Source organism: Rosa chinensis, chromosome 5 (assembly GCF_002994745.2).
Source record: "Rosa chinensis cultivar Old Blush chromosome 5, RchiOBHm-V2, whole genome shotgun sequence".
Classification (NCBI taxonomy): domain Eukaryota; kingdom Viridiplantae; phylum Streptophyta; class Magnoliopsida; order Rosales; family Rosaceae; genus Rosa; species Rosa chinensis.
In genome coordinates this window covers 2,931,419-2,942,384 of record NC_037092.1, presented here as the reverse complement: position 1 = coordinate 2,942,384, position 10,966 = coordinate 2,931,419, and the positions used below count along the sequence as shown (strand labels likewise).

Below are 10,966 nucleotides of genomic sequence, written 5' to 3'. Positions count from 1 at the left end.
CATATATCCAATTCCTGAAGAGTAGCCAATGACTTCAATCCTTCTGGAACCTGCTGTAATTTTGAACAACGGTATATCTTTAGCTGCCTGAGCTTCTTCAGTGCCCTTTCTTCCACCTTCCATACCTCCATTCTCTCCCAAATTAAGTGCAGAACTTGCAGTTGCGGAAATCCTTCCGAGGAGCAAACCAATTCATTGAAGGGGTAAGATCCATACCCCAAGGAAAGCATCTTTAAGTTTGGCATCCTCTCTAGTATAACTACTGAATCTTTTGGGAGGTTGGATCTCATCAAAACTAGCTTTACGAGGTTTCCTGGGAATCCATTGGCATCAGGTAGCTTCTCTATCTTTCCACACAAACGAAGCTTCTGAAGATGGTCACAGCGAGATAGTCCCTCAAGTGGTGGAAATAATTCATCTTCACGTTCCTTATTGGTCAGCGACAACGATTGAAGGCGGCGCAATCTTTCTGCAATAGAAATCACTAATGTCACTCCATCTCGTGATAATGTTCTTATCTTCAGTCGTTGAAGACTAATCATTTTGGCCAAGCCGTCTTCTATCCATCTTCCGCCCTCTATACCTTTTAGAGTTTGTAAATGGATCATGGTACCCAATGTTAAATCAAATGGATGACGTTCAGGTAAGAGTAAATGTCTCAGATTCTCTATCTTCAACTCTCTGAACATCCACGAAGGAGCATAACCACAGAATCTCATATCAAGTGTTTGTAGGTTCTTCAAGGATGACAGGTATAAAGGATACATTACGTGTCTAAGTCCAAGAAACCTCAACTGAATTAAGTCTCCAACTTTACTAAATCCCCTGTAGGGATCTATATCCTCGCAATATAGTTCTAAGACCCTCAGCGACTTAAAATTCTTGCGAGTGAAGTCAATGATTTGATCAAACTTGCAATAAAAATGGAGGGAGCGTAAATGGGTATATGGGTCTAGATTTACGCACCTATCAGGTTTGGTGTGGATGGCAAGCCTTCGAGATTTGGTCGAGTCGTGGGATGCTGATAACTCGTGTTCTTGCCCTGTATATATTCCAAGAAAATTTTCCTCACTCCCCTTTTTGAGAGAGAAATCTCTGAGAACATCATGGATGCGAATGGTTTTAACACTGCCAAGATATGTTCGCGTTCCCACCTGGATCATGCACCTATCAATCAACTGATTCAAGCAATTTTCAGCCACCCCTTCTTCGATTTCTTCTCCTTGTTGTGGTAAGAATCCTTCCGCAACCCACAGTCGAATCAAATGCATTTTCTCTATAGAGGAATCTTCGGGAAAAATACCCAAATGGAGAAAACATGATTTTAAATGTAGAGGCAAGTCAATGTAGCTTAGGGCTAAGATTGCGGAGACTCGATCTTGAGCACTGATCAAATACCAACTGATGTTTTGAAGCACGCGCTCCCATTCCACTGTGGTCTTCGATTTCGTGGAAAGTAATCCTCCGAGCACAATTACTGCCAGAGGTAGGCCACCGCATTTAATCACCATCTCTCTTCCAAGGTCCTGCAAGTTAGAGGGGATGTCATCCACTCCCGGGAGTGCTTTCTTGAGGACAAGTTCCAAGCTCTCGTCGATCTTCTGTTAACATCCGTGGCTCATGGGGAGTGCTCCTTGGATCAGCATATACAGCAACATCCCTAAAGCGAGTGGTGACCATCACCTTACTTCCCATCTCCCCACTAGGAAATGCAGCTTGAAGACCATCCCAAACCTCCTTTTTCCATATATCATCAAGAACCACCAGATACCTCCTATCTTTCAGGAACATATGCAGCATTTCTACCATCATCTCCTCTTCTAGTTTCCCCAACCCATCTCTGTTGTGAGGACAACCTACATCTTTAATGATTCTCTGTAGAATCTCTCTCCTGTTGAACTCTTGGGATACATAGACAAAGGATCTACAATGAAATTGGTTCCCAAGATCAGGATGATTGTACAATTTTTTTGCTAGAGTGGTTTTGCCCAAACCTCCCATGCCCACAATAGAAACTACAGAACGACTCCTCTCCATAGTGCACAGTTGTGTTATCAACGCCTCGGTGTCTTCAACAAGGTCAATCAAATCATCTTCCTGTATGTTCGGTGAAGGTTGTCTCCACCACCGCAACATTTCATTTTTTGAAATCAGCGCTTCACCTCCTTCCTGATTGTTCATGCTAGCTGTGCCGAAAATTTCCTTATCTTTGGAGATTTTCTCCATCCTGGCCTGGATCTTTTCGATTTTTTTTCGGATTCGGCGACGATAAATTGGCTTCAGGACTTTTCTCCATGACCTTCGTGCTGCTGCCTGCTTGCTGATGTAACTTTCTATTGCCACTTCAGCATCGAATGCCACTTCTCTTATTTGTGACACCAAAGTCTGAAATCTTACTGATCTCTCTTGCACGGCATCAGCATCCTGGAGGAAACCTTGCATCCAACTCAGTTTGTCTCTGAGATGCTGAACTTTCTCACTCACACCTTTCAATAGAACTGCTTCTTCAATCAACCAAGTTGTGAGCCTTGTGACAGCAGTCGAAACAGCATGTTCCACCATGTCTCGCTTCTCCGATCTCTCACCTTTCCTTCTTCTACTTTCTCTCTCTCTCTCTCTGTTTTTTTTTTTTTTTTTTTTTTTTTTTTACAGTTTGGCTCTTTTTTCTCTGGGAGACTAGAACTGGTTAAGAGCTTCAGTAGGTTTTCCAGCGAAGTATGTAGGTTGCTGTGTTTAAAGGCACAATAACTATTCAATTTTTTTTTTTTTTTTGCCATTCAAATTGTGTTTGAGACTTTGAGTTTTAACAACCATGTGAATTGCCATCGACTTTCTTAGTAAAACTGTAATTTATCAAAATGTACAAATTGCTATGATTGTATCTTGTTGGAAGATAATGCAATCCATGGCCCAGGATTCCTTTTGGGCTGCTTTTAACAACCAGCTTTTGGGAAAGAATCGATTCCTTGAACTGTGAAGAAGTTGGAAATCGTAGCTTTTGAATTTTACTTTTGTTGGAAGATTGTGCAATCTATGGCCCAGGGCTTGCTTTTGGGCTGCTTTTAACAACCAACTTTTGGGAAAGAAGCACTTCCTTGAACTGTGAAGAAGCTGGAAATCGTAGCTTTTGAATTTTACTTTTGCGGAAATCAGGTTGAAGACGCGAAAGCGTGTGTAATTATATCTTAAATATTAGAAATAAGTTAATGTTTAAGTCAATTAATTTGTAATTTATTTATTTTTATTTATTTTGTAGAAAATAAACGAAGATGTAGATTTCGAGACAAATTGAAGTAAAGTTAGAGTAAATGAGAGTTTTCAACCATGAGTCAATTTCATCAAAACGGTGAAACTTTTTTTTAAAAACCCTTACCCACCTCACCCTTACATATGTCAGTAAGAATTGAACCCATGACTTTCACAATATTGGAATTATAGCTTACCAATAGGTCACAGCTCAAAATGGTGAAACATAATCTGAGACAAAAATGAAAATGAGGTAGCAGATTTAATTAGTTTAATTGAAGATTGATGGCAGCTTAACAATGAAACATCTGAAGATAGATTTAGGTTAAGAAAAATCCCCTCAAGGCGAATCTAGTTGAGGAGAAATCATCTCAAGGTGAATCTAGGTGAGAAGTAATTTCCTAAATGCATATCTGTGTGAGTGGATTTACATTTAGGAAGAAATCCTCAAGGCGAATCTAGGTGAGGAGAAATCCTCTCAATGTGAATTTAGGTGAGAAGTAATTTCCTAAATATAAATTTGTGTGAGTAGAGATCTCTTCAAGGTAAATTTGGGGAGGAGAAATCTCCTCAAAATTATCTGGGTGAGAAGTATTCCCTTCGAGGGAAGTCTGAGTGAGCAGTGAAATCCAAGTAAGAAAAAATTTCCTCAAGATGAATCTGGGTGAGGAGAATTCATGATGGAGCAATTTCAGCAAAAGAAAACAAACTTGATGGAGCCATGTTTCAAAAAGTAACTCATTCTAGTTCAAAAACTTGATGGAACCACCTAGATTCTCTGTTTGGGTGTAGATGAAATTGACATATATATATATATATATATATATTTATAGGTATATCCAATAAATTGACTGTTTCAAAAAAGATATATTTTCCAGAATATCCCTGATATATCTATGATATTTCCGATATCTCATTTTTTGAAAGTTCCGATAGATATGTAAAAAACCGATATTTTAATACTTGCTTATGAAGACCACAGCCACTCACCCAAAACTCTATTCTTTTTCTCTCCAGAAAAAAAAGCATCGAACCCCACCACTCTCCCATTTTTCCAATTCTCTCACCCATCACTCACTCTGTCCTTTCCTTTTCTTTTTTCCATTTTAATATCATATTTTTGGAACTCACTCAAGGCCTCAAGAAAATCATCATCAAGAGCACTACACCTTAACTCTCCCCTCTCTTCCTTATTATCTATTTCATAATTTTTGTATACTTTTGTTGATGAATTCTTGCAGGAAAGTATCAATCGTAATTGAATTAGGAGATTCATGTATTATACTTGTAATTGAATTACGAGATTACATAGGATTACTTACCTTATATTAATTCTTAGATTGTATTAGGATCTTGTATGTCAAGATATCTCTTGTATAAATATTCTCCATATGAATCAATAAAAAACATCTTATGTAAAAGTAAAATGCAAATGGAATTGGTCTCCTCATTTCATTTCATAGCCCCTTTATATAAGGAGAGAATTACAACGGAAATATCAATTACAATGATGACATTAACTACTTATTGGTCCTTGATCCACGCTGATTGATGGTGATTGCTAATTACTTGATTCCCTCTCCGTCAATCACTTTGACAAAGGCATATAATGTGTTTTTCCTTTAACACTCCCCCTTGTGCCAAGTCAAAGATGAAATGGTGCATGAGTTGTTGCCTTACTAAAAACCTTGCCAAGTAACAATAAAAACCTTGTGGGATATAAAATACACCTTGGTCGAAGGAAAAGAGCACAACACACCTTTTACATTTGAGGATGACATGTGTGTTAGAATCCCTCTAACGTCTACACCTCCCCCTGATCCTTACATTAATCAAGAGAGCTTGGAAAGTCTTCACATTCCTATGCTTTTCATATGTTTCTCAAATATGGCCTTAAGCAATGATTTGGTGAACAAATCTGCCACATTCTCCTTACACATTACTTGATTCACTTGAATCTTGAGGAGGGCCTGTTGTTGCTAATTGTAGAAAAACTTTGGTGATATGTGTTTTATATTATCACCCTTGATATGCCCTAGCTTCATCTGTTCGATGCAAGCTGCATTATCTTTATTAATGCAAGTAGGCTTTTCAGTGGTAGAACTCAAACCACTAGTTCCTCGAATATGTGTGATAATAGCTCTTAACCATACACACTCACGAACCGCCTCATGTAGAGTAATGATCTCTGAGTGGTTCGAGGAGGTAGCCACAAGAGTTTGCTTGGTTTATCTCCAAGATATCGTCGTGTTCCCACTGGTAAATACATAACCAGTTTGGGAACGACCTTTATGTCGGTCAGAGAGATACCCAGTATCAACAAAACCAACTAAAACGTCATTTGGCGTTTCGGTGTAGTGAGTGGCGTTTTCGCCATCAACATTTCCTTTAGAGATTGCAATTCCATCTGCGGTCCCTCTTGTCTCTCTGTAGGGAAAGAATAGTCCCAAGTCAATGGTTCCTTTTAGGTATCGAAAATGTTCTTGATACCATTCCAATGACGTTGCGTTGGCGCTGAGCTAAATCTAGCTAACAAGTTCATTGAGAATGCAATGTCTGGTCGAGTACATTGGGCTAAGTACAATAATGCGCCTATTGCGCTTAGATAGGGAATTTCAGTTCCCAACACCTCTTCGTCATCTTCTTTTGGATGAAATGGATCTTTCCTTGCATCCAAGTTTCGACCGATCATGGGAGTGCTAGCAGGATGCGCTTTGTCCATATTATATCGCCTGACTTTTGGACATACGCAGACTGGTGGATTAGTATTCTACAAATTCGGTGTTCTAGTTCAAGGCCTAGATAGAATCGAGTTTTCCCAAGATCCTTCATCTCAAATTCGGATTTCAAGTAGCTAGCGATTTCTCTTATTTCATCAAGAGTACCTATTATGTTCATATCATCGACATATACAGCTACAATTGCAAATCCGGAACTTGTTTTCTTTATGAATACGCAGGGGCATACTTCATCGTTCTTATATCCCTTCCCAATCAAGTAGTCACTTAGACGGGTATACCACATTCGCCCGGATTGTTTCATTCCTTAAAGTGAGCGTTTCAACTTAATTGCAAACGCACTCTGTGGTTTAGATTCACTTGACTTGGGTAATGTAAGGTCCTCAGGCACTTTCATATATATATATATATATATATATATATATATATATATATATATCTCTCTCTCTCTCTCTCTCTCTCTCTCTGAATCTAGATCCCCATAGAGATATGTAGTAACCACATCCATGAGCTGCATTTCCAGTCCTTCGGAAATTACTAAGCTAACTAAGTAACGGAACGTTATAACGTCCATTACGGGAGAGTATGTCTCCTCGTAGTCAATTCCAGGGCATTGTGAGAAACCTTGCGCCACAAGGCGAGCCTTGTACCTCAGGACTTCATTCTTCTCATTACACTTTCTGACAAAAACTCATTTATGCCCTACATGCTTTACACTTGGTGGGGTTAGCACTACCGGACCAAATACCCGTCTCTTTGTCAGAAAATCTAATTCTGCATGGATTGCTTCTTTCTATTTAGGCCAATCTGCTTTTTGTTGACATTCTACAACAGAGCATGGTTCGATATCATCGTGCTCTATGATTTCTTGAGCAACAGTGTATGCAAATACATCATCAATGTGTATGGAAGATATTTCTATCAACTCATACGCACTCTCATAATCCATTGAGATTTGTTTGTTCTTTGGAATCTTTTCAAACATTGGGGCGTCCTCCAATATTGATTCATGAACATAACTATAATCAGAGACAATCTCATGAGAGAGATTCTCTACATTGATGATTGGTTTGTGCCTTACTCGCCCTCTTCTTCCTTGGGTGAGTGTCAATCGAACCAAGTGACCTCCCCCTATTCCTTTGGGGAGCTACGGCCTCAACCATTCCTCCACTAAGTGTGGTTGCAGTGCCTCTATCTGCAGCATCGTGCCCTTTGTTGGGGACTTCTAACCTTGCAGGCACATTTGCAGCTGATACATGTGATCTCGTCACTTTTGCGATATTAGTAAACGCATCAGGCATCAAATCTGCTACGTTCTGAAGATCGATTATTCTTTTCACTTCACTTTCACTTTGTGAAGTGCGGGGATCAAAATGAGATAGAGTGGGGACAAACCACGACAATTCCTGTCATTCCCTTGGAAAATCTTTTTTCCTATCTCCCCCTAACGACGGGAAGACTGTGTCATCAAAGTGACAGTCCGCAAATCTAGCGGTAAAGAGATCGCCTGTCAAGGGTTCTAAGTAGCGGATAATTGTTAGGGATTCGTATCCAACATAAATACTTAATCATCTCTGATGACCCATTTTGGTGCGCTGTGGGGGCGCAATAGGCACATATACTGCGCAACCAAATATGTGTAAGTGTGAAATGTCAAGCTCATATCCAGTTACCAACTGGTACGCAGAAAATGGTTGGCTAGCAGTGGGTCTGAAACGAATAAGTAAAGTTGCGTGCAATATTGCATAACCCCAGGCAGATATAGGCAGGTTGGTGCGCATAACCAATGCCCTAGCCACCATCTGTAGCCTTTTGATGGTGGCTTCTGCGAGACCATTTTGTGTATGCACATGGGGAACAGGATGCTCTACATTGATCCTGATAGACATGCAATAATCATCAAATGCTTTTAATGTAAACTCTCCAGCGTTATCAAGCCTTATAGACTTGATAGGGTGATCAGGGTGGTGAGCCCTTAAATGTATAATATGTGCTAGGATTTTTTGCAAATGCAACATTTCTTATGGACAATAAAGCGACATGTGACCAGATTGTCAAAGCATCCACCAGAATCATAAAGTACTTGAATGGTCCGCATTCTGGATGTGTAGGTCCACATATATCTCCTTGTATCCTTTGTAAAAATGGAATGTTTTGTTTTGTATCTTTAGCATAGGAAGGTCTCGATGCTGTTTTTGCTAAAGAGCAGGCTTTGCAAAACGAGTGATGTGCCTTTGAAATAGTAATGAGGCATAATGGGAGGGAGGTAGTGCTTCTGGTACTTCAGAAGGCAATGGCTATATTTGAGCAGTACTAGGACCGACACCTTGCAGTGTGGCAGATTTTTGTCCCATTTTATTTTTCACTCGAAAGAAGAGATGTCCGTGTGAGTTATTTTAAATACGGATTATCATTTCACGACCGGGGTGCCCTAGGTGGTCATGCCAAAGCCTGTATGAGTCAGTGTTCCACATTTCATTATTGGTGATAGCATAGGATTCAATGATCCGAATCATAGTGAGGTACAATCCACTAGATTGATTCATAAGTTTCTCTAAAATGTGTTTCCTTCCACATTTATTAGAGTTAATATCAAGGTATTCAGTTCCATTCTCACAGTGTGTTTCTACTGGATAACTGTTGGCACAAATAGCTTCGAAACTTTAACAAGGTTCGATTAGCTCTGACTGCATATAGAGCGTCTATGACTTGAAATGTTGTGCCATTAGGCAGCAAAAATTTGGCAGTTCCTTGCCCTTTTATTACTTGTGATGATCCAATCATCGTAGTCACAGAGGAATTATAGGCTATTAATTCAATGAATAATTGTCTATTTCTTAATATTGTGTGGGTAGTCCCACTATCAACTAAGCACTCAAGTTCTCATCCATTCATTTCTACAAATAAATGGGAGGTATTTAGAAAATATAACTCATATTCTTTAGAGTATTTCTATTTGCGTAGAATGGTATTCTTTTCATTCTAATAATTTTTCCTTTTTCTAGATGTATTGCTTTACATCTTTATAGTGCTATTTCGAACCATGCATGTAGTAAATAAAATCGAATAAATTCAATGCTTTAGAATAAAATCTGAAATTTATTAGTAAGCCAACGATAATCCAATCGAGGTCTTGTTCAGAAATCTAATTTATCAAACCATTATTGAAATAAACTTTAGGACCAAGTAGTAGTCTAATTAAAAATGAGGCATTATGCCTTCACAATTGTCTTTGGAAAATAAAATGAATAAAACATATCAGTCAAGATTGAGAGCATCCATTGACTTAGCAAGTTCCTCTTTGCCATTGAAGTCTGCAATTGTAAGGTTGACGTCTAGGTCATAACCTCCTTCTTCCATATAGTGAGCCTCTTGTTCTTCAGACTCTCTATACCTCTTGTAATTGGCTGCTACTCTGTTGTTTGCTTGGCAGTTCTTGTACCAATGCCCAATGAATCCACACATATAGCATGGTTCATTGTCAACTCTTTCCTTTTGCATCTTTTTTCCACAATCCCCATGTCTCTTTCCACGTGGTGCAATGTTGCCACGTGGGTAGGGATCAACACGTCTAAACCCCCTTGCATTGGAGTTCTTTCCACCTTTCATTTTTCCATAATTAGCCTCGGAAATTTTCTTTGTCCTAGTGGGCCTGACATTGTTGTTCAAGAGAACCTCATTATGTCTCTCAGTCACTTGCAATAGGCTGATCATCTTATTGAAGGTTGTGATTCTTTTGTTGTCATACTCCAGCCTATACTGGTCCGCTAGTATAAGCGCTGAAGTAGGAAAGGTGGAAATAGTCTTTGTAGATCATATCATCTTCTGTGATTTCCATTCCACAGAAATTGAGACGTGCCTTTAGGCGCAACATGTCCTTGTTGAAGTCATTGACCCTTTTGTAGTCAAGCAAGCCATTCCACTGAACGGCCAGTTCTGGGAGCAGAGTGTCATGAATGTTCCCAAAACGTCCCTTAAGGGCATCCCACAGTTTTTTGGGTGTCTTCAACTAAAGGTACTCCCAGCGTAGGCGATCAATATGTCTCCTCAGAAACATTAAGGCATTTGCTTTCACCTTATTAGATAGTTCATCATCTTTGGGGTCGGTAATGGTGGCAGTGTAGTCTTTTGCCACAAAGGCAGTTTCCACATCAGAAACCCAACGATGGTACTCAAGTCCTTCTGAGTCCAAGATGTCAAATTCAGGTCGAGTTGGATCAGCCATCTACATAAACAAGAGAGAAGATATAAATTACGCAGTCATAAAGACATCCACGTAAATTATTTTCCAAAAATGTGAATTAGATTTCAAAACCAAGATTCGTAATGGTCACATTTTTTCTTTCGATGCTATGTGAAAATGCTTTATCACAATAAGTGTGTACGGATAATGCGCATGAATTTTCATTATCATGGCAAAACGGAATTGATATGTTGCATTCTAAAATTAACCATATAAAACATAGCATATGTAAAAATAAATTACATGGCATGCTCAAATTTCACACATATACAACAATTTATATGCTACACATAATAATTAATTAGCAATAATATATCATGAGTAAAAAATAAAATACTAATGATAACATAATATAAATGCATGCTTAGGAATAATTATATAGGCGTAAATAAAAATTCACAAAACATGCTCAAAATTGCATAAATAATATATAACAAGATATATATGGCATGTTCAAAATAAAGTATAAACTATAGCATAATTAAAACATGCTTAAACATAATTATGTAAAACGTAAAGGGATATCTTCACAAATGGTGTATGAACTTTAAGCATTTCTACACTTTAGTGTACCAACTTTCATAACTATCAGAATGGTGTATCAAGTTTGCTCCAATCTTTCATTTTGATGTACGCCGTTAAATTTTCCGTTATCTTTGCAAAAAAAAAAAAAATTCCGTTATCTTTCTTTTAGCTTTGTTAGTTTTTTTTTTTTTTGTAAAGATAACGGAAAATTTAA

General features: G+C 38.5%; 1 pseudogene; it reads right to left on the bottom strand.

Annotated features, from left to right (window-relative positions):
• Positions 1-278: 278 nt before the first annotated feature.
• On the bottom strand, positions 279-2,685 carry LOC112167511 (annotated as a pseudogene).
• Positions 2,686-10,966: the final 8,281 nt, after the last annotated feature.